The sequence below is a fragment of the Eretmochelys imbricata genome, chromosome 6 (genome assembly GCF_965152235.1).
Source record: "Eretmochelys imbricata isolate rEreImb1 chromosome 6, rEreImb1.hap1, whole genome shotgun sequence".
Taxonomy (NCBI): Eukaryota; Metazoa; Chordata; order Testudines; family Cheloniidae; genus Eretmochelys; species Eretmochelys imbricata.
This window is the reverse complement of record NC_135577.1, coordinates 104,031,575-104,052,035: the sequence shown is the minus strand read 5'-3', so window position 1 is coordinate 104,052,035 and position 20,461 is coordinate 104,031,575. Positions and strand designations below refer to the sequence as shown.

General features: G+C 43.9%; 1 protein-coding gene across 4 annotated transcripts in view; it reads left to right on the top strand.

The window, feature by feature from the left end:
• Positions 1 to 3,046: 3,046 nt before the first annotated feature.
• The window catches only part of BTBD7 (BTB domain containing 7), a 114,834-nt gene continuing 97,419 nt past the window's right edge, over positions 3,047 to 20,461 (top strand). For all 4 annotated transcript variants that reach the window (XR_013346423.1, XM_077819309.1, XM_077819308.1 and 1 more), the window contains exon 1: positions 3,047 to 3,190. The gene's annotated coding sequence lies outside the window, so the exon portion shown is untranslated. The remainder of the gene's footprint in view (positions 3,191 to 20,461) is intronic.

Sequence of the window (20,461 nt, the reverse complement as noted above, 5' to 3'; positions counted from 1 at the left end):
AGCTTCCAGGCTTTTCTCTGCGTAAGCTCAAAAGCTTGTCTCTCTCATTGACAGAAGTAGGTCCAATAAAAGGATATTACCTCACCCAGCTTCTCCGTCTAATATCCTACGACTGATACAGCTACTACACTGCATATTTAGTTGTGTGTCATCTGCATACTGTTGATATTTAAATCCATAAAGTGCAATCATTTCTCTTATCAGTTGCATATAAATAAAAAATAGGACTGTAGAGAGAATTGAGCCACGTGGTACTCCACGAATTGGGGGGGGGGTTTCTGATGGGCACATGACCTTAATCAGTAAAACTGGGGATAATAGCATTCCCTTACCTCACAGGGGTTTTAAGAGGGTAAATACATTAGAGATTGTGAGGTGCTCAGATACTATGATAATGCGGACCATATAAGTACCATAGATAGACCGATATCCATGAACTGTAAGAGATCATCCATCAGTACCACCACTTGCTTTTCTGTTCCATATTCTAGTCTGAAAACAGTTTGTGAAGAGTTTGTCTAGGATATTGGCTGTGGTCCTGTGGACTGTTGCATTTTGAAGTTGACTTTTTCCTAGCTTCTCAATAAGTTTGCTTAGGAATGGGAAATGTTATGCCCCGTAGTAGTTAGCTAGCTCTGTTGCACCTAGGAAAGTTTACTGGGTGGAAGGGTTTCTTCCATACGTTAAATGTTAGAAAACTCAGTCAGAAGAGGACATAACTGATCATAGCTCTTCTTCACCAACAAGCAAATATGTGTCTAATTCACAGGTGGTGGGCCATGCCTTTTTCAATGTGCCCAGCACTTCTTACACAATGAACACGCTAAGCTGGGGGGAGAGAGGCGATCTGGTGTTTGGAATGTGTATGAAATCCAGTTCCATGCACCCTGAAAAACCTTCCCAGATGCAGGTTATTTTCCCAACACAGAAAGATGCTTGTTCCTTGTAACACATGGTGTTGGGTTCTGCTGTGGACCACAGGCAATCAGGTTTGATTAAGTGGTTCACCTTCTACCCTCCGCCCCACGCAATAATAACTCTTTGAGGCATGTTTGTGTGGCTTCTGTGGAGTCAGGGAAAACTGATCTCTTGGCCATATTAATTTCAATATGATTTGATCCTTTCTGGCTACATCTATTTACAGAGAGTTTTCTTGAAAATAACTGTTGCAGTAGCAGCGAAGCTAGCAATGGTAGGATATGCAGCAGAAAAAGGACATCTGGCATTTTTATTACTGTATCAGCTAGACAAGTGGTTTTCAAACGGCGGGTCGCAACCCAGTACTGGGTCGCAGAATGTAAGGGACTGGGTCGCAGCGGCTCTGGTCAGCACAGCTGATGGGGCCATTAAAAGTCCCGTCGGCGGTGCTGCCTGGCTAAGGCAGGCTAGTCTCTACCTGTTCTGACACCACGCTGTTCCACGGAAGTGGCCAGCAGCAGGTCTGGCTCCTAGGCAGGGGGACCATGGGGGCTCCACGCACTGACCCCGCCCCAAACACCAGCTCTGCACTCCCATTGGCCAGTTCCGGGGTGGGGGACATTGCTTGCGGACAAGAGCTGCTTGGAGCCACTTGTGTGCCTCCACCTAGGAGCCGGACCTGCTGTTGGCTGCTTCCAGGGCACAGCGCAGTCCATGGTGCCAGGAGAGGCAGGAAGCCTGCCTTAGCACCCCAGCTGCGCCACTGCCTGGGAGCCGCCTGAGGTAAGCCCGTGCCCCAACCCCGCACCCCAATACCCTGCCCCAGCCCTGAGCCCCTTCCTGCAACCTTAACCCCTCATCCCCAGTCTCACCCCAGAGTCTGCACCTGCAGCCCAGAGCCCTGACCCCCTCCCGCACCCCAACCCCCTGCCCCAGCCCAGAGCCCCTCCCACACCCAGAACCCCTCATTCTCAGCCCCACCCTGCAGCCCTCACCCTCGCACCCCAAACCTCTGCCCCAGCCCTGAGCCGCTCCCACACCCCAAACCCCTCATCCCCAGCTCCGTTGGGTCGTGGGCATCAACAATTTTCTTCAACTGGGTCACCAGAAAAAAAGTTTGAAAACCACTGATCTAGACCTGTTCTGACCTGTGTCTCCTCCGAAGCATAGCTAGCATACTTTTGGCTGCTATAAAAGTTGGTCCAATAAAAGATATGACCTCACCCACCTTGTCTAATACAATAATGCTAGACAAGTAGAAGAAGTAGGGGGAGGATTAGAGCGGCCAGATTCTGATCTAGAATACACCAGCATAAATCAGGGGTAATTCCAATAAAATTGCAATCTGTGATCAGAATTTTGCTTGTAATCTGTGAACAAGCTCACAGGACGTTTAAACAAAACAGGAGCTAAATTCATTCTTGTTGTAAGCAGCTACCACTCCCACGGTAGTCTCAGGACACCAGTACTATGAACCATGGTGTAAATTACACGTGCGTGTTCAAACGGGCCAGAAAACGGCGAGAAGAGGGGCAATGCTGTGACTTGCCCCAATTGGGCACGCAAAGCGAGCACAATTTCCACACGGCGGCGGCGGGAGGGGCGCTGCCGGGGAAGGCAACGAACAGAAGATTGCAAAATAACAGATGCCAATCGGCATCCCCTCAGGCGCGCTGGTCAGGCTCAAGGGGGCTCACGTGCTTGGACCTGTTGTGTTTATGGGCCGCGCCACTTGGCCCGGAGCTGGCACCTGGCACACGCCAGGAGCAGGGAGGGGAACACCCACGGCGGCGGGACCCGCGCGCATTGGTGGCCCCGGTGCTGACTGGGCTCTCGGTGCGGGCACATCCCCACCGAGGGCGGGCGTGGCCCGCGGGAGACCTGTGGGGTGCTGCCCCCCCACATCCCGCCCCGCGGCTCCCCAGCATCCGCGGCGCTGCCTTGCTCGGTTCCTCCTCACGGCCCGCGGCTCCGCCAGCGCCTCCGCCCGCCTGCAGGGGGAGCCACCTGGGCGCTAGCCTTCCCCTCCCTCCACGGCCAACCACGTGAGCCAGGCGCCGCAGAGCCGCCGCCGCCGCGCAGGCTCCCTGGCGCTCCCCTCCCCAAGTCTAGGGCTTGGGATCAAAATGGCGGCGGCGGCGGCTCCGGCACTAGCGGGACCGGGGAAGGGAGACAGGAGAAGCCGCTGAGCGGGCCGGGTTGGGCCGCGTCGCGAATGGAGGCCGCGGGCAGCAGCTGCTGTTGGAGGTGAGGAGCCACCGGGGGCAGTGTGGTGAGTATCTGGGCTCACGGGCCACCTCCGGGCCACGGCCCCTTCCACCGGGAGCTGGGCTGTTGCTCCTATCGCAGTGGCCTCTCTCCCACAGGGCTCCCGGTACTTGTCCAAGAGCTGAGCTCCAGCCCACCTGCCCCAGACCGCCGTCTCTACAGCGCTGGGGCGGGGCTGGACTATAGCCCTCCAGCACCACCACTGCTCACCTGCCCCAGTGTTGGCCTGCGGCCCCCTTCACTCTCTCCCTCCAGGTTCCCCTGCGCTCCCACCCTAGTGCTGGGCTGCAGGGCTCCCCTTACACCCACCTCAGGCAGCTTCTCCTTCTGCCTCGTACTGAGTTGTAGGGTTCCCTTTCAGCCCACGGGGCTTGGCATAGTTTTCCTTCTCCATGGCTGTCTTCAGGGTCTCGCTTTAAGCCAGTGAGTGGTTGGCCCCCTCTCCACTCCACAGGACTTTGCTCCGTCCCTGTGGTGGGTTGTAGGACCCCCACTCCAACTGTTTTTCTCATAAATATCTCATTGCTCGCTCGTCTTAAACGAACTTGGAGCGCTTTGCGGATAATGTGCGTGCTTGTCCCTCTGGAACATTCCCAGTGCTGGTGGGATGGGGTTTTCATGCTGTTGGCTTATGCCTCTCACTTTTCCTCTGTCACAGAAGGGTGTGATGACTCCCACCTCACCGGTGTGAGACTTCATGTGTTTTTCAGGCAATCTGAGATTCTTGAGCAAAAGATGCCCAGAAATGCAAATATCATCCTAACAGATAAATAGGAAGGTAATAAGACATCAACTTTGTAGGATTTGCACCCATTTAAACCGCATCTGGATTTGGCCCAGAGAATTCAACACAGCATCTTTTAGCTTTGTTTCTTTTTCTTCCTAGTAGCCAAACCAATACAGCATAATGTGATACATCTGAAATGCTTGGCAAACTGCATATACAGCACCACTGACATGCAACCTCTTCTGGTGTGTAAATAATAACACTTTGTATTTCTGTTTCCTCTTACATCCATTTTGGACATGGGTTTGTTAGTGGTAATAACTTTATCTACCTTACACAGAGATGTTAAGCTTTGATTTATTTGACTAAAAGGTGGTATAGAAGAGTACATCTCATAGCACTTTACAAACATTAACACCACTCTCTGTGGACAAGTATTATACTTGTATTACATAAGGAGAGGGAAATTCCTTTTACTTACATTCACTGACTTATGTTTCCTGCTTTGAAGCTCTTGTTTATGAAACCAGAATACAAATGTTTATTTCCCAATTAGAAGTTCAATGCAAGCGTAACTGTCTGGCTTAGTAGATGGAACTTTTATTCTTAGTGAGGGGTGGGGTTATGTTCTCTCGTTTTTCCAGATATAAATAAACTCTGTGGATTGTATTGTCTGAACTTTTAAAAGGTAGAAATGGTTACTCTTGGCAGAATATCTGAAAGTGTAATATACTCAAAGGAATGCTCTTGTGGTGTGTGTACCTTCAGAGAATAATTTTCCTATAACTAGAATTATAATTGATACATTGAACCTACTATAGGAGAATCTCAGAGTTGCAAACACCAGAGTTATGAAATGACCAGTCAACCACACACCGCATTTAGAACCAGAACTATGCAATCAGGCAGCAGCAGAGATGAAAAAACAAAACAAAAACCCCAAAAACAAATACAGTACAGTACTGTGTTAAATATAAACTACTAAAAAATAAAGGGAAAGTTTAAAAAAAGTTGACAAGAAAAGGAAACTGTTTCTGTGTTTGTTTTTATTTAAATTGAGATGGTTGAAAAGCAGAATTTTTCTTCTACACAGTAAAGTTTCAAGCTGTATCAAGTCGATGTTCAGTTGTAAACTTTGAAAGAACAAGAATAATGCTTTGTTCAGAGTTATGAACGTTTCAGAGTTATGAACAGCCTCCATTCCCAAAGTGTTTGTAACTCTGCTGTTCTGCTGTACTTCGACACCACACTCTGTATACATACAGCACTTAGTGACTGTTTCCTGCACATACACATACTAATCACTGGCCTAGTGAATCAGGTTTTTATTATCTATGACTTGAAAAGTTGGTGTGTTAGGCAGTAATTGGTAATTCAGTTCAAATGTTGACTTGCCTGGGGTCTTCATGTGGGAAAGGAGGACATTTAGAAAGTCCTGTTCAAGTTTGCAGTCAATGTTTGTTTCTATTCCTGATGCTTTCCAAAGAACTGACACCAAATTCTTTATTATTTGATGTATGCAGTGGTGTTGTAGTCATGTTGGTCCCAGGATATTAGAGAGACAAGGTAAGTGAGGTAATATCTTTTATTTGGCCAATTTCTGTTAGGGTGAGAGACTGAAGAAGAGCTCTTTGTGGCTCGAAAGCTTGTCTCTCTCACCAGCAGAAGTTGGGCCAATAAAAATATTACCTCACCCACCTTGTCTCTTTATACTTTGACACAGTCTCACTAAGTTATGTTAATCTGCTTCAGGATGCTGAGCAGCGTTTAGAGTAGGTTGACATTTTCCTCCCAATTTTATATATTCGGTCAGACTAGAAACACAGTTTTAAAGTTTGGAAATCTCAAACTACTTTTTCTTAGTTACTCTGGCTTAATTTTTTATGGTTGTACTTATTAATGTAAATGAGTCTCCTTGTATGTCCAGATTCCCCTGCTGAGTCATAGATGGTTGTGTTGTAATCGTGTATACCTGGCATTGGTTGATTTACAGAGATGCATATATGAAAGACTTGAATTATTTTTATAAGCCATCTTAGAATACATGCATAGACATGCTGCTGGGCTGTTTCCTCAGGTTTTGAGCCTGTTTAGGAGACAGCTTGAAATTTTGTGTGTAGACATATTACGTATTCTGATGCAATTGTAGAATAAGCGGTCTCTTAGTTCATTTCTTTGAATTAATTTCAACGGGACTGTCAGAGCCTTGAGGCCAAAGTTAGCCTTCATTTGAGATAAGAAGAAACTGCTGCATATGTGATACAGTACCAGGTTTGTACCAGGTTCATACCAGTGGAGAAAACAAGAAAACCTTTAAAAATACATCATACTTGCTATTGGCATTAGTTAAGGATTTATTGTGGCAAACTCTTGTTTAAAACTTACAAAAATATAACTAGAACTGAGGCTTTCATACTTCTAAACATGTTTGTGTAGATGTATTTGTGAAGGTTGCCAAATGGCTTTTGAGACTGGTATACACTCTCTTCAGAACAGATGCAGAAAAGTAATCAGTAAGCTTAGTCTTGTGGTTAGATCACACAACCTGAATATAGGAAATCTGTATTCAGATCTGGCTCTAACCCCAACTCTGTGATACTGGGTGAGTCACCTAATCGCTCTTCTTCTTTTTACTGCCCAGGTACTCTCAGGAATGTGTGAGGCTTAATTCTCAATGTGCTGCTAAATGCTTTGATGGAAATTGCTACACAATTGCACAATATTTCCCATGTTAATCTACCAATATACATATGCTGTGACCTGACAGGACTGTCTTTGCGGATGAGAGAATAATTGAATTTTCATGCCCATTCAGTCTTTGTCCTGTATACGACTATGGGCAGGTGCACACTTAAAAAGCTGTAGCGTTTCAGTGAAGACACTGCTCTGCTGACAGGAGAGCTGCTTCTGTTGGCATCGCTAATCCACCTTTGCAAGAGGCGGTAACTATGTCAATGGGGGAAGCCCTCCCATCGACACAGCACTGTCTATACTGGGGTTAGGTTGGTATAACTGCATAGCTCAGTGGTGTGGATTTTTCTCACCGCTGAGTGCCATAGAGACATAGTTATACCAATATAAATTTGTAGTGTAGACCTGGCCTACACTATGTGGGAGGGATAGCTCAGTGGTTTGGGCATTGGCCTGCTAAACCCAGGGTTGTAAGTTCAATCCTTGAGGGGGCCATTTGGGATCTGCGGCAAAAACAATTGGGGATTGGTCCTGCTTTGAGCAGGGGGTTGGACTAGATGACCTCCTGAGGTCACTTCCAACCCTGATATTCTATGATAATCTACCCAAAAGTATACAGATTGTAATGGTGGTTTTGAGTGCTAATGACTGCTGGGAACTGGACTGAGATCACCACAACACGCTTCACAGATAAACCAGTACACAATCTCTTTACTTTTTATTTTAATCTTTTGAAAAAAGAAAGGAAAGCAAAATAGCAAAGCAGGCTTAAAGAAAACTTATTTTGTAACTTGTATCTGAAATATTAGCTGCAGCTTCTAATTTTTAGTGCAGTGGTGCTTTTTACCCATTTTTTCTCCTAGCTAGACTTACACCAGGAAGTCAAATAATGTCAGCAGCTCATCTGGGACCGGGATTCAGGATCCTCTGTGCTTGCAGTTCTTTGTTCTCATGACTAGAGCACAAAGCTCTCTTGCAGCATTAAAACATTGAGTTAAATCGGAAACCGTTTAAGTTGTTCATTGAATAGTACGGAAGTCCACACCAAACACTGAAGGACTCTTTATATTTTAAAAGCGTGTAATTCAATAACTAAGTAAAACTGAATGGTTTACAGATTTTTTGTGGGAAGGAGGGTTTAGCCTCTGTCCTTTTCTTACATTTAAATCATTCCTGTAATAGCCATACTGGATCAGACCAGTGGCCTATGTAGTTAGTATCCTTTCTCCAGCAGTGGCCAGTACCAGCTGCTACAGAGAGAGGGAGAGACCTGCAGTAGGTAATTGTGGGATAACCTGCCTTCAGGGAAATTTTATTTCAAATCCCTCAAAGTTAGAGATTAGTTTATGCTCTGAAGCTTGAGGGTTCAAATAACTTCCAGAGCTTTTTAAAAATATATATTTACTATTATAACTGAATAATCTTCTCTATATAAATGTCTGATCCTCTTTTGAATCCTTTTAGCTCTTTGGCCTCTATCTTGGGGCACTGAGTGCAACAGTCTAATTATGTATTGTATGAAAAATTTTACTGTTAGAATTTGCCACCTCTCAATTTCAATGAATGTCCCCTTTTTCTTGTACTGAGATGAACAGAAGCTCCTGATGTACTTTTACCATTTGTAGTTTTTGTAAACTCACATCATGTTTCCTGTTGTTTGTGTCTTTAAAATCAACAGAGTACATCTTTTCAGTCTCTCCTCATGTGAGAATTTTTCCATGCCCCTGATCATTCCCGTTGTTCACCTTTGATCTCCCTCTTTCTACTATATCCTATTTGAGATAGCATTATTTCAGTATGCTAATTTGCAGCTGTTACTCTTAAGTATGGTAAAAGGAGTACATTTGTCTCCCAACTTCTTAACACCAAAGACTCAAGACGATCATCCCAACGGAAATATATTTGTCATCGTTAAACTTTTAACTAGTTAATGTGTATAGAAAATCTTTCCCTAGCTTTTCATCTTTGGTTTTTTCAAGAGCTAATAATTCTGCTACTTTCAGAACTAATTGACAGATCTGTGTTAAACTTCTACTGTTAGTATGGATGCCTCAGTTTCAACATGTAGAGGCTTGCTATTAAATGTCACTTTGTCAGAGTTACGTACTTTGAGACGTGTCCCTCAATTAGTGGATCTGAAAATTTAGTGCCAACCAATGTCCTCTTATGATCTGGAGTCAGATATTGAGATTAGATGCAACTATGGCTCGCTTGTATGTAACTGATAGTCCAGTGGTAAGATTTTAATCAGGATTTTGCTTAAATACTTTGTACAAACCTGTCTAACATTAATCCTGTGGAGTGTCTTTTGTGTACTGACATAAATAATATTTGTCAGTTACCTTAGGAGTGTGCCTAAGAAGCAGGATCTCTTTATACAATGTGATACGAGAGGGGAGTTACCTGTCTTTGCTTGATAACTCTGCAAAGAAGCAAAATTAAAAAGCTTAAAAGTAAAGTTATTGCCATGAGTTAGTCATTCTGATAAATTGAGGAAAAATACTTCTAAAAAGCTAGGAAAAATAAGGAGGTGCGTTTTAGGAAACAGTATAAAATCTTAAATCAAACTCTCCTTGTTGCCTTCATGGCTCAACACAACTTCATCCTGGCCTACATCTTGGATCTCATTGTGTCTTCCTTCACTCCACTAATGGTGCCACCTTCAGTGCTTTTGTTGTTTCCTTCTCCCTCTCCCACCTCAGTCCCTTATACTTTGGAAACACTTGCCAGGCCAACACCCGTCTCACTCATATTCCTTGGAAAGACTTCCACAACGTATACGTGTGAACATGCAGTCAAATGCCATCTCTGTCTCAGTGTTACTTAATAGAAAAGACTGGTGGTGGAGGAAATTTGAGATAGTGTTAACTTTAGCTTATTTTTCTTCCAAGTGGGTTTTATCCTCTGTGTATCATGGTCCAGTCCTGCAAACGCTTATTCATGTGAAGCCTTGTCTACACACAAACTTGCACCCCTTTAACTAAAGTTATCTTTAAATGTTTTTAAATTTATGCAGACCCCTGTATGGAGACACTCTTGGTTTAAAAGTAGCTTTTATCAATTTAGTTAAGCTAGTTGGTTTAGCCAGCTAGTTAGTTCTTTGGGGGCAAGGACTGTTCTTATCTGTGTCTGGTAATATGTCGTAGTCTCTTCTTTCTGAAAAGAATACCTATATTAACCTAAGCAGCTTGTGATGTTTGCATTCCTTCCAAGGTATCTTAAATTTTTTAAGGAATATGTTCACGTATTATATACTGATCTCTTGTGAAGTATTTTTCTGAATGACTGGATTGCTTATCTCGGGGGTTCTCAAACTGGGGGTCGGGACCCCTCAGGGTGTCACAACGTTCTTAAATGGGGGGCGGGGGGTCGCGAGCTGTCAGCCTGTATTCCAAACCCTGCTTTGCCTCCAGCATTTAAAATGGTATTAAATATATTTTAAAGTGTTTTTAATTTATAAGGGGGGTTGCACTCAGAGGCTTGCTATGTGAAGCAGGTCACCAATACAAAAATTTGAGAACCACTGGCTTATCTTGTGTTAAGATGTGAAATGAGAATGTTGCTTCCCACAGCAACTGCAACACTAATTTTTTTTTTTTTACAGACTATAACAAGATACTATAATGCCTTTGCATGTTAGGGAGGTGGTTCAAGTTTATCTTTTAAAGTAATCCTAATGAAAGGAAAGGTGGTTTGGTTTTTTTACTCTTTTCCTCCTGCTCCCAACATATAACTCACCTTTTTCTTTTTATTCCCCACCTTCCCCCCCTAAAGTGGACCATTCAAAACAACACAATGCTATAAGATAACAGCAGGGGTAATCAATTAATTTTTGACAAGGTCCAAATTTCTTTGTCAAAATGTAGTCAAGGTCCAGACTCCAGAGAAAATAATACAAAAATAACAATGATAAGTAAGTAAAGATATTTGCAGTCTGTTCATAAGTGTCTGGCAGTCCAGATTTGTCCTGCGGTTCAGCTATCGATTACTCCTGGATTACATGGTTTGTCGGGGCCTGTGAAACCCTGTTCTTTCTCCATTTGACTTCTCTGGTCATCCCCTCTCCTTTAGCTCACTCTTCATGAAGGCTCTTGTCTTAAATGAATTTCCATGTTTGGTTTAAGGTTGACATTTTGTCTTGCCCCATTATAGGCATCTGTGCTGCAGATGTCTGATATGTGGGTGATGAACTGATACAGATATAAAGTCCTATTATACATGGAAATAGCTGAGGTAATTAGCTTTATTTCTCAATTTCTTTTGGCTGTGTGCTTTATTCAGAAGCATTATTATAATTTACTGGTAAAGAAAAAAACAGTTAAATTAATCAGACCTGCTACTTGCCGTGCAGATTCCTCCATTACAGTTTGATGTACCTCTAGGAAGTTTTGAGGTGCATTATACTATTACGTTCTTTAAACGTTCTGCATAGATGGAAACATTAATACTAAATATTGACAAAATGCATATTTTGGAGCCATGACGACATGGATCATTTTCTATAGTAATAGAAGTGACATTTTTAACTATAAAGCAAAGCAGTGCACTTTGCAATATTTTTGTTTCCAAACTGTAAATGTAGTGTAATTGACACTGAATATGATGTACTAGGTGAAAGCTCAGTATTTTCTAACAGGTATCACATACAGTGTGTAGAAGAACATGAGAAATATTGTGTTATGACCTGACTTTCAGACATAGAATCAATCATAGAATCATAGAATAGAATCATAGAATATCAGGGTTGGAAGGGACCCTTGAAGGTCATCTAGTCCAACCCCCTGCTCGAAGCAGGACCAATTCCCAGTTAAATCATCCCAGCCAGGGCTTTGTCAAGCCTGACCTTAAAAACTTCCAAGGAAGGAGATTCCACCACCTCCCTAGGCAACGCATTCCAGTGTTTCACCACCCTCTTAGTGAAAAAGTTTTTCCTAATATCCAATCTAAACCTCCCCCACTGCAACTTGAGACCATTACTCCTCATTCTGTCATCTGCTACCATTGAGAACAGTCTAGAGCCATCCTCTTTGGAACCCCCTTTCAGGTAGTTGAAAGCAGCTATCAAATCCCCCCTCATTCTTCTCTTCTGCAGGCTAAACAATCCCAGCTCCCTCAGCCTCTCCTCATAAGTCATGTGTTCTAGACCCCTAATCATTTTTGTTGCCCTTCGCTGGACTCTCTCCAATTTATCCACATCCTTCTTGTAGTGTGGGGCCCAAAACTGGACACAGTACTCCAGATGAGGCCTCACCAATGTCGAATAGAGGGGGACGATCACGTCCCTCGATCTGCTCGCTATGCCCCTACTTAAACATCCCAAAATGCCATTGGCCTTCTTGGCAACAAGGGCACACTGCTGACTCATATCCAGCTTCTCGTCCACTGTCACCCCTAGGTCCTTTTCCGCAGAACTGCTGCCTAGCCATTCGGTCCCTAGTCTGTAGCGGTGCATTGGATTCTTCCGTCCTAAGTGCAGGACCCTGCACTTATCCTTATTGAACCTCATCAGATTTCTTTTGGCCCAATCCTCCAATTTGTCTAGGTCCTTCTGTATCCTATCCCTCCCCTCCAGCGTATCTACTACTCCTCCCAGTTTAGTATCGTCCGCAAATTTGCTGAGAGTGCAATCCACACCATCCTCCAGATCATTTATGAAGATATTGAACAAAACCGGCCCCAGGACCGACCCCTGGGGCACTCCACTTGACACCGGCTGCCAACTAGACATGGAGCCATTGATCGCTACCCGTTGAGCCCGACAATCTAGCCAGCTTTCTACCCACCTTATAGTGCATTCATCCAGCCCATACTTCCTTAACTTGCTGACAAGAATACTGTGGGAGACCGTGTCAAAAGCTTTGCTAAAGTCAAGAAACAATACATCCACTGCTTTCCCTTCATCCACAGAACCAGTAATCTCATGATAAAGGGCGATTAGATTAGTCAGGCATGACCTTCCCTTGGTGAATCCATGCTGGCTGTTCCTGATCACTTTCCTCTCATGCAAGTACTTCAAGATTGATTCTTTGAGGACCTGCTCCATGATTTTTCCAGGGACTGAGGTGAGGCTGACTGGCCTGTAGTTCCCAGGATCCTCCTTCTTCCCTTTTTTAAAGATTGGCACTACATTAGCCTTTTTCCAGTCATCCGGGACTTCCCCGGTTCGCCACGAGTTTTCAAAGATAATGGCCAATGGCTCTGCAATCACAGCCGCCAATTCCTTCAGCACTCTCGGATGCAACTCGTCCGGCCCCATGGACTTGTGCATGTCCAGCTTTTCTAAATAGTCCCTAACCACCTCTATCTCCACAGAGGGCTGGCCATCACTTCCCCATTTTGTGATGCCCAGCGTAGCAGTCTGGGAGCTGACCTTGTCAGTGAAAACAGAGGCAAAAAAAGCATTGAGTACATTAGCTTTTTCCACATCCTCTGTCACTAGGTTGCCTCCCTACCTACATACCAAGCACCCGTGTTCTCACTGAATTCTGTTATAGTTGGTGCTATGGGGGTTTGATTTTTCCAGAAATGTGCATATGCTGGTAATTCAGCCATCTATTATGTCTGAATTGAAAGAGAATTGAATGCTTACCATGTTCTTTTTGTTGTTGTTTCTGGACTATCAGATTTGGATCATAAAGTAGCTCCCATCTCTGACTCAACCATTAAAATCACTTTAGTTTTTATTCATTTATTAAACACCTCCAGAAAAAAGATTTATAATGGAAATACTGAAAGACTTTTTATTATAGCAGGGTTATCATTGACTGCTACAATATTAATTTCTAATTACAAATATGTAGACAACAGTCTTGGGAAAGTGTTTTTGGAGGCATTTCTGTGCTTAATCTAGGCTTTTATTTGACTGAGTAAATGACTCTGTAACCTAGGCAGTACTGGTGATAAAATTCTTCTCTAACCATTGAGTCCAGAAAATATCAGTAGTCAGTTACCAGTCAGAGATTTACAAAAGATCAGTATTTGCTTTTGTAATTTTGCATTAATTATCATTTTAAGGAGAGTACACCCAGAGATTGAGGTATATTTTTTGTCAAAATATTTTTATCCTCATTACTGAGAACATCTCAAGTAATTCTGACACATTGAACAGTTTTGCAGTTTATTGTTATGATACTTGCTGGGGTACTCAGGGTTGTGTAACCCCTTATCACACCTGCCCTTAGGGTGAAGCAGCCTTGTCTGTGCCTGCTGTGGAACAGCTCCCAGAACCCACCAGCCTCTGGTGACACGAGCACTGCCTTCCAGGTCCTTGCAGGCTTTGCTCTCTGTGTGTAGATATACCCCCATATCTCAATGTGTGTACTTTGACCCATTAAACTTTTACCCCGAATCAGGGAGATTGCAGGTTATGTATTCCTTACGCCACCCATTCCTAAACCGAATTTCGCACCCTTTGATAATCTGTACTTTATTCCCTAATAACCAGAAACTTCTATGCTTAAACTCTGTACCGTTTTCTTTTTACTTCAACATTATCTTAATAAAATTATTAAATATGATAGGCACATACCAACCCCCAAGTCCTCAGAGTGTTCTCTGCAATGTCTAGCCAGGTGGGCCAGAGTTACCAGGTCTGCTGTTCCCACAGGAACAGTACGTAACAGCTTGTGAGATTCAACTGAGGAGCAGCACTTTGCTTAACACCACAGCACTGAGATGTTCTGTTTTCACTATAAATATGTTACAGTAGATTCCACTTATTAGTAACCCCTTGGTTGCCATCAAAAAATTTCTATTATTCAGCAGTTTCTAATAAGCAGAAGGCAGGTTTGTGAGACTGCAGCTGGGGAAGCAAGCACTGGGAGGTGCCTTCCCTGGGTGCAGCCCTGCAACCTACCTGTGGGAAGAGCAGAAGTTAGGGAGGATGGTGGGGCTGCAGCCCAGATTCTGGTGCTTTCTGGGAGGTGTGGGGCTCACGAAGTTGCATGCCTGTTCCTCTCTATGTGCTCTCCAGGCATCAGGGCTCAGAACTTCCTTCTCTGCATGCAGTCCCCCAGCGGGGCACAACCTGGAGGGCACAGGGAGAGGTACTATGCAGCTCCAGCATCTGGGCTGCAGCCGCTCTCCCTGTTACTGCTCTGCCCACAGCCCCTTACTACTTGTGTGGTCCCTGTGTGCAGGAGGGTTTGCCAGATTGCAACCCCAGAAGGAAGGTCTGAGGTAGGCTGAGACTGCAGGCAAGTTTGCGGGGCTGCAGCCAGAGAAGACATACCCCAGCACTTTCTTCCCTGGCTGCAGCCTTGTAAACCTGCCTCCAGGTGGTGTCTTCCTTCCAAAAATGTTTCTAATTAGTGGTGTGCCATTGCTAGTATCTGAATGCCATTAAGACTGATGTTAATGGGATTCCCAGCAATATGTTGCCAGTAACCGGAAGCTGCTAATATCAGGATTGATATTAAGCCGAATCTACTGTACTATCAAATACTAGAGATTCAGGAGATGGCGAGTAAGGATATTGGGAACAAATGGTTATGTATAAAGCAAAATCATAAAATGCTTTCTAGAGACTAAACTTAATAGGCTAACCTCCTGTCTAAAGAAGTTTGTCACCCAAAGTCCTCTACAGCGTTTTCAACCAAGATTGGCTGAGACCCTGCTTTCGTGAATGCAAATACGTAGTCCATTTATTTCCTAGGTGCAGGATGCCCAGGTGTTGTCTTTCTGGAAATACCCCCGTCCCCCGAGTTCATTGTCTTTACTCCTAGACAGGCTAACCACTTTCCCCTCCCTCAGGTTATTTTTTTTCCTGTGTTCATTTCTTGTTGACTTCATAAACATTTGACTTTGTTTGTAAATGGAAAACTATTGTAAGCTTAAAATGGTTAATTTACATCCTGACAGATCCAATTCTTAATCCCTGCCTGGAAAAAAATGAGGAGTCCTTGTGGCATCTTAGAGACTAACAAATTTATTTGTGCATAAGCTTTCGTGGGCTAAAACCCACTTAATTAGATGCATGGAATGAAAAATACAGTAAGCAGTAATATATATAACAGCACATGAAAAGATGGGAGTTCCTTACCAAGTGGGGTCAGTGCTAATAAGGCCAATTCAATCAAGGTGGACATGCCCATTCCCAACAGTTGACAAGAAGATGTGAGTATCAATAGAGGGAAATTACTTTTTGTCGTGACCCAGCCACTCCCAGTCTTTATTCAGGCCTAATTTGGTGGTGTCCAGTTTGCAAATTAATTCCAGTTCTGCAGTTTCTCATTGAAGTCTGTTTTTGAAGTTTTTTGTTGAAGAATTGCCACTTCTAAGTCTTTTATTGAGTGTCCAGGGAGACTGAACTGCTCTCCTACTGGTTTTTGAATGTTACAATTCTTGATGTCTGATTTGTGTCCATTTATTCTTTTGCATAGAGACTGTCCAGTTTGGTCAATGTACATGGCAGAGGGGCATTGCTGGCACATGATGGCATATATAACATCGGTAGATGTGCAGGTGAATGAGCCCCTGATGGTGGGGCTCATGTGGTAACGTCCTGTGATGGTGACCCTTGAATAGATATCCGAACAGAGTTGGCAACGGGGTTTGTTGCAGGGGTTGGTTCCTGGGTTAGTATTTTTTGTAGTGTGGTGTGTAGTTGCTGGTGAGTATTTGCTTCACATTGGGGGGCTGTCTGTAAGTGCGGACTGGCGTATCTCCCAAGGTCTGTGAGCGTGAGGGATTGTCTTTCGCGATAGGTTGTAGATCCTTGATGATGCGCTGGAGAGGTTTTAGTTGGCGGCTGTACATGATGGCTATTGATGTTCCTTGTTGAGCCTGTCCTGTAGTAGGTGACTTCTGAGTATCCTTCTGGCTCTGTCAGTCTGTTTCTTCACTTTTCCAGGTGGGTATTGTAGTTTTAAGAATGCTTGATAGAGATCCTATAGGTGTGTCTCTGTCTGAGGGATTGGAGCAAATGTGGTTGTATCTTAGAGCTTGGCTGTAGACAGTAGATCGTGTGATGTGGTCTGGATGAAAGCTGGAGACATGTAGGTTTTTGGTATAGGGTGGTGTTTATGTGACCATCGCTTATTTGCAATGTAGTGTCCAGGAAGTGGATCTCTTGTGTGGACTGGTCCGGGCTGAGGTTGATGGTGGGATGGAAATTGTTGAAATCCTGGTGGAATTCCTCAAGGGCCTCCTTCTCATGGGTCCAGATGATGAAGATGTCATCAATATACTGCAAGAAGAGCGGGATACTAGGGGATGAGAGCTGAGGAAGCGTTGTTCTAAGTCAGCCATAAATATGTTGGCATTCTGTGGGTATGTGGGTACCCATATTAGTCCCGCTGACTTGAAAGTATAAATTGTCCCCAAGTCTGAAATAGTTGTGACTTTGTCCTCACCCACAAAGTTCAGCCACCAGATTTGCCGTGACGTTATCGGGGATACTGTTCTGGTGGCTTGTAGTCCATCTTTGTGTGGATTGTTGGTGTAGAGAACTTCTACATCCATAGTGGCAAGGATGGTGTTTTCTGGAAGATCATCAATGGAGTGTAGTTTCCTCAGGAAGTCGGTGGTGTCTCAAAGATAGCTGGGAGTGCTAGTAGCGTAGGGCCTGAGGAGAGAGTCCACATAGCCAGGCAGTCCTGCTGTCAGGGTGCCAATGCCTGAGATGATGAGGCGTCCAGGACTCCCAGGTTTATGGATCTTGGGTAGCAGATAGAATACCCCTGGTCGAGGTTCTAGGGGTGTGTCTGTGTAGATTTGTTCCTGTGCGGCTTCAGGGAGTTTCTTGAGCAGATGGTACAGTTTCTTTTGGTAACCCTCAGTGGGATCATATGGTAATGGCCTGTAGAATGTGTGTCAGAGAGTTGCCTAGCAGCCTCTTGTTCATATTCTGACCTATTCATGATGACAACAGTACCTCCTGTGTCAGCCTTTTTGATTATCAGTCTAAAGCGTGTCACCTTTTGGTGTCCTGCTTTTGTTTTACATGCTTAAGAACATAAAATTTCTGGTACAGATACATAACTCTTTTAGTAGTACATGTACATACTGTTTCATAATATCAGTGACCAGTGTGACACTGACTTTCATTTGAGGCCTCACATAATGTTGTGTGGTGAACTGGAATGTACACAGCAGATGCATGAGATTTCTGTAACCCCCTTCACCTTCTTGCAGTTGGCCTTAAGAGGGTCTTCAGTCACAATTATTTTGATTAGAATGTCAGTTGTAATTAATAGGCTGGGCCTTTCCTAGGTTTTCTAGGGATCTGTTATTTTTACGCAGTTGCCCTATTTTTCACCTATAGCTTTTTGTATTTTTGTGGAGAAATATTTTTGAAAATATGACAGTATTCATACTGATGAGGTACAGCTATATTAAAACTGAAGTAGATTAGGTCCTGAGGATCCTTACCAGTAGACAATGTTCTCAGTAAGCCCCTATCCCTGTAGGTTCAAATTTCCTTTCTTTTTGAACAGAGAGCTGGAACTTATTTCTTTTGACATTTGTTAGCATCTTTGAGTTTGTACGAGCTGTAATGTGATGCAAGGATCACTTTTGCCTCTTTCTCACATACTCATCACACCACACGTTCCCCTGGTTTAGCATAGTTGCTATACTCACCAGCACCTCCACTGCTGGTATTAGTGAAGTGAAAATCTATGCTTGTCACCTGTATGACAACGAATTTGGGTAACGTAAACTCTAACTTCAGTCCCCTATTTCTCTTGGTCTACCAGCTTTTGGTCCACTGGCTTTCATACTTTTTAGGGCTTGAAGGGACCACTCTGATCATCTAGTCCAGTGGTTTTCAAACTCAGTACTGGGTCGTGAAATGTAAGGCACTGGGTCGCAGTGGCTCTGGTCAGCACCACTGACGGGGCCGTTAAAAGTCCCGTCAGCGGTGCTGCCTGGCTAAGGCAGGCTAGTCCCTACCTGTTCTGACATTGCACTGCGCCCTGGAAGCAGCCAGCAGCAGGTCCAGCTCCTAGGTGGGGGCGGCCACAAAGATCTGTGCACTGACCCCCTCCTGAGCACTGGCTCCACACTCCCATTAGCTGGGAATCGGCCAATGGGAGCTGGAGAGGGGGATGCTTGTGGGCGGGAGCTGCTTGCTTGCCTCTGCCTAGGAGCCAGATCTACTGCTGGCCACTTCCAGGGTGCAGTGGTGTCCATGGTCCCAGGACAAGCAGGAAGCCTGCCTTAGCATCCCTGCTGCACCGCTGACTGGGAGCCACCCGAGGTAAGCCTGCACCCCTGCCCCAGCCCTGAGCCCTACCCAAACCGAGAGCACCCTCCTGTGCCCCAAATCCCTCATTCCCCAACCCCACCCCAGAGCCTGCACCCAGAACCCTGACTCCCTCCCACACCCCAACCCCCTGCCCCAGCTTCATTGGGTCACGGGCATCAACAATTTTCTTCAACTGGGTTGTCAGAAAAAAAGTTTGAAAACCACTGATCTAGTCTGATCACTTGCATAATACAGGCCATAGAACCTCACCCAGTAAGTTCTCTCTGAGCTATAACATTTCTTTTAGAAGAATATCCCATCTTGGTTTAAAGACTTCCAGAGATGGAGAATTTATCCATATGTCCCTAGGTCATTTGTTCCAGTGATTAAGTACCTTCAGTGTCAAAACTATGTGCCTGATTTCTAGTCTGAATTTGTCCAGCTTCAGCTTCCAGTGCCTTTTTGTGGTAGATTAAAGAACTCTTCCCCATGTAGGTTCTTGTAGGTACTTATGATTGTCACCTTTCAACCTTCTTTTGTATAAGTTAAATTGAGTTTAAGTCTTTCACTATAAGGCAACATTATCCATATTGCAGATATTCTTGTAGCTCTTTTCAGAACCCTTTCCATTTTTTCAGCATCCTTTTTGAAACGTGAACACCAGAACGAGACACCCTAGTCCACTAATGGTCTCATTAATGCTATATACATAATGCTGTATAATAATTCCACCTTCTTTCTCCTAACTAGATGCTTATACATACAAGGATCACGTTCACCCTCTACAGTACCACACTGGGAGCTCATGTTCAGTTGATTATCCACAATGACCACTACGTCTTTTTCAGTGTCATTGCTTTTTAGGATACAGTCCCCCATTTTGCAAGTGTGACCTACGTACTTTTTTCCTAGGTGTGTATGACTTAGCATTTAGCTTCATTAAAACTGATGTTCAAATGAGCCCACCTTACCAAGTGATCCAGGTCAGTTTTTGTAACTGATCCCATTGTTTATCACGCCACAGTTTGTCTGAAAATTTTACCGGTAATTCTTTCTTCATTAATAAAGTTTGAGTAGCCTGGAGCCAAAAACTGATCCCCACGAGACTCACCTCTGCTGGGTGATGATTCCTCTACTAAGGATTACTTCTTGAAATCTCATCAGCCAGTTTTGAATCCATTTAATATGGTCTACATTGGGTTTTTAATATGGTGCTAATGTTTTAATTGGAATGTCATGTGGGACTAAGTCAAATGACTTATGGAAGAATATTATGTCAACACAGTTATCTTTATAAACCAAACTTGCAGTCTCATAATCAAAAAACAAGATCTGTCATCCTGTTTACCCTTTTTAAATACTGGCACATCATTAGCACTTTTTTTTTCTTGTTCTCTTGTCCTTGTATTACAAGATTGAAAACAGACATCAATTATTCAGAGAGTTCCTGGGTCAATTCTTTTAATGCTCCTGCATGAAAGTTATCTGGTCCTCCAGGTTTTAAAAAACTTTAATAGCTGCTGTTTAACATTCTCCATGCTTACTGATGGAATAAAAAAAAATCATTATCACTGTATGGCTGAATATATCTTGCTGCTTTCCAAATGCAGAACAGAAATATTTAATGATTACTTCTTTTCTGCATCATGACAGGACAGTTTCTCTCTGTC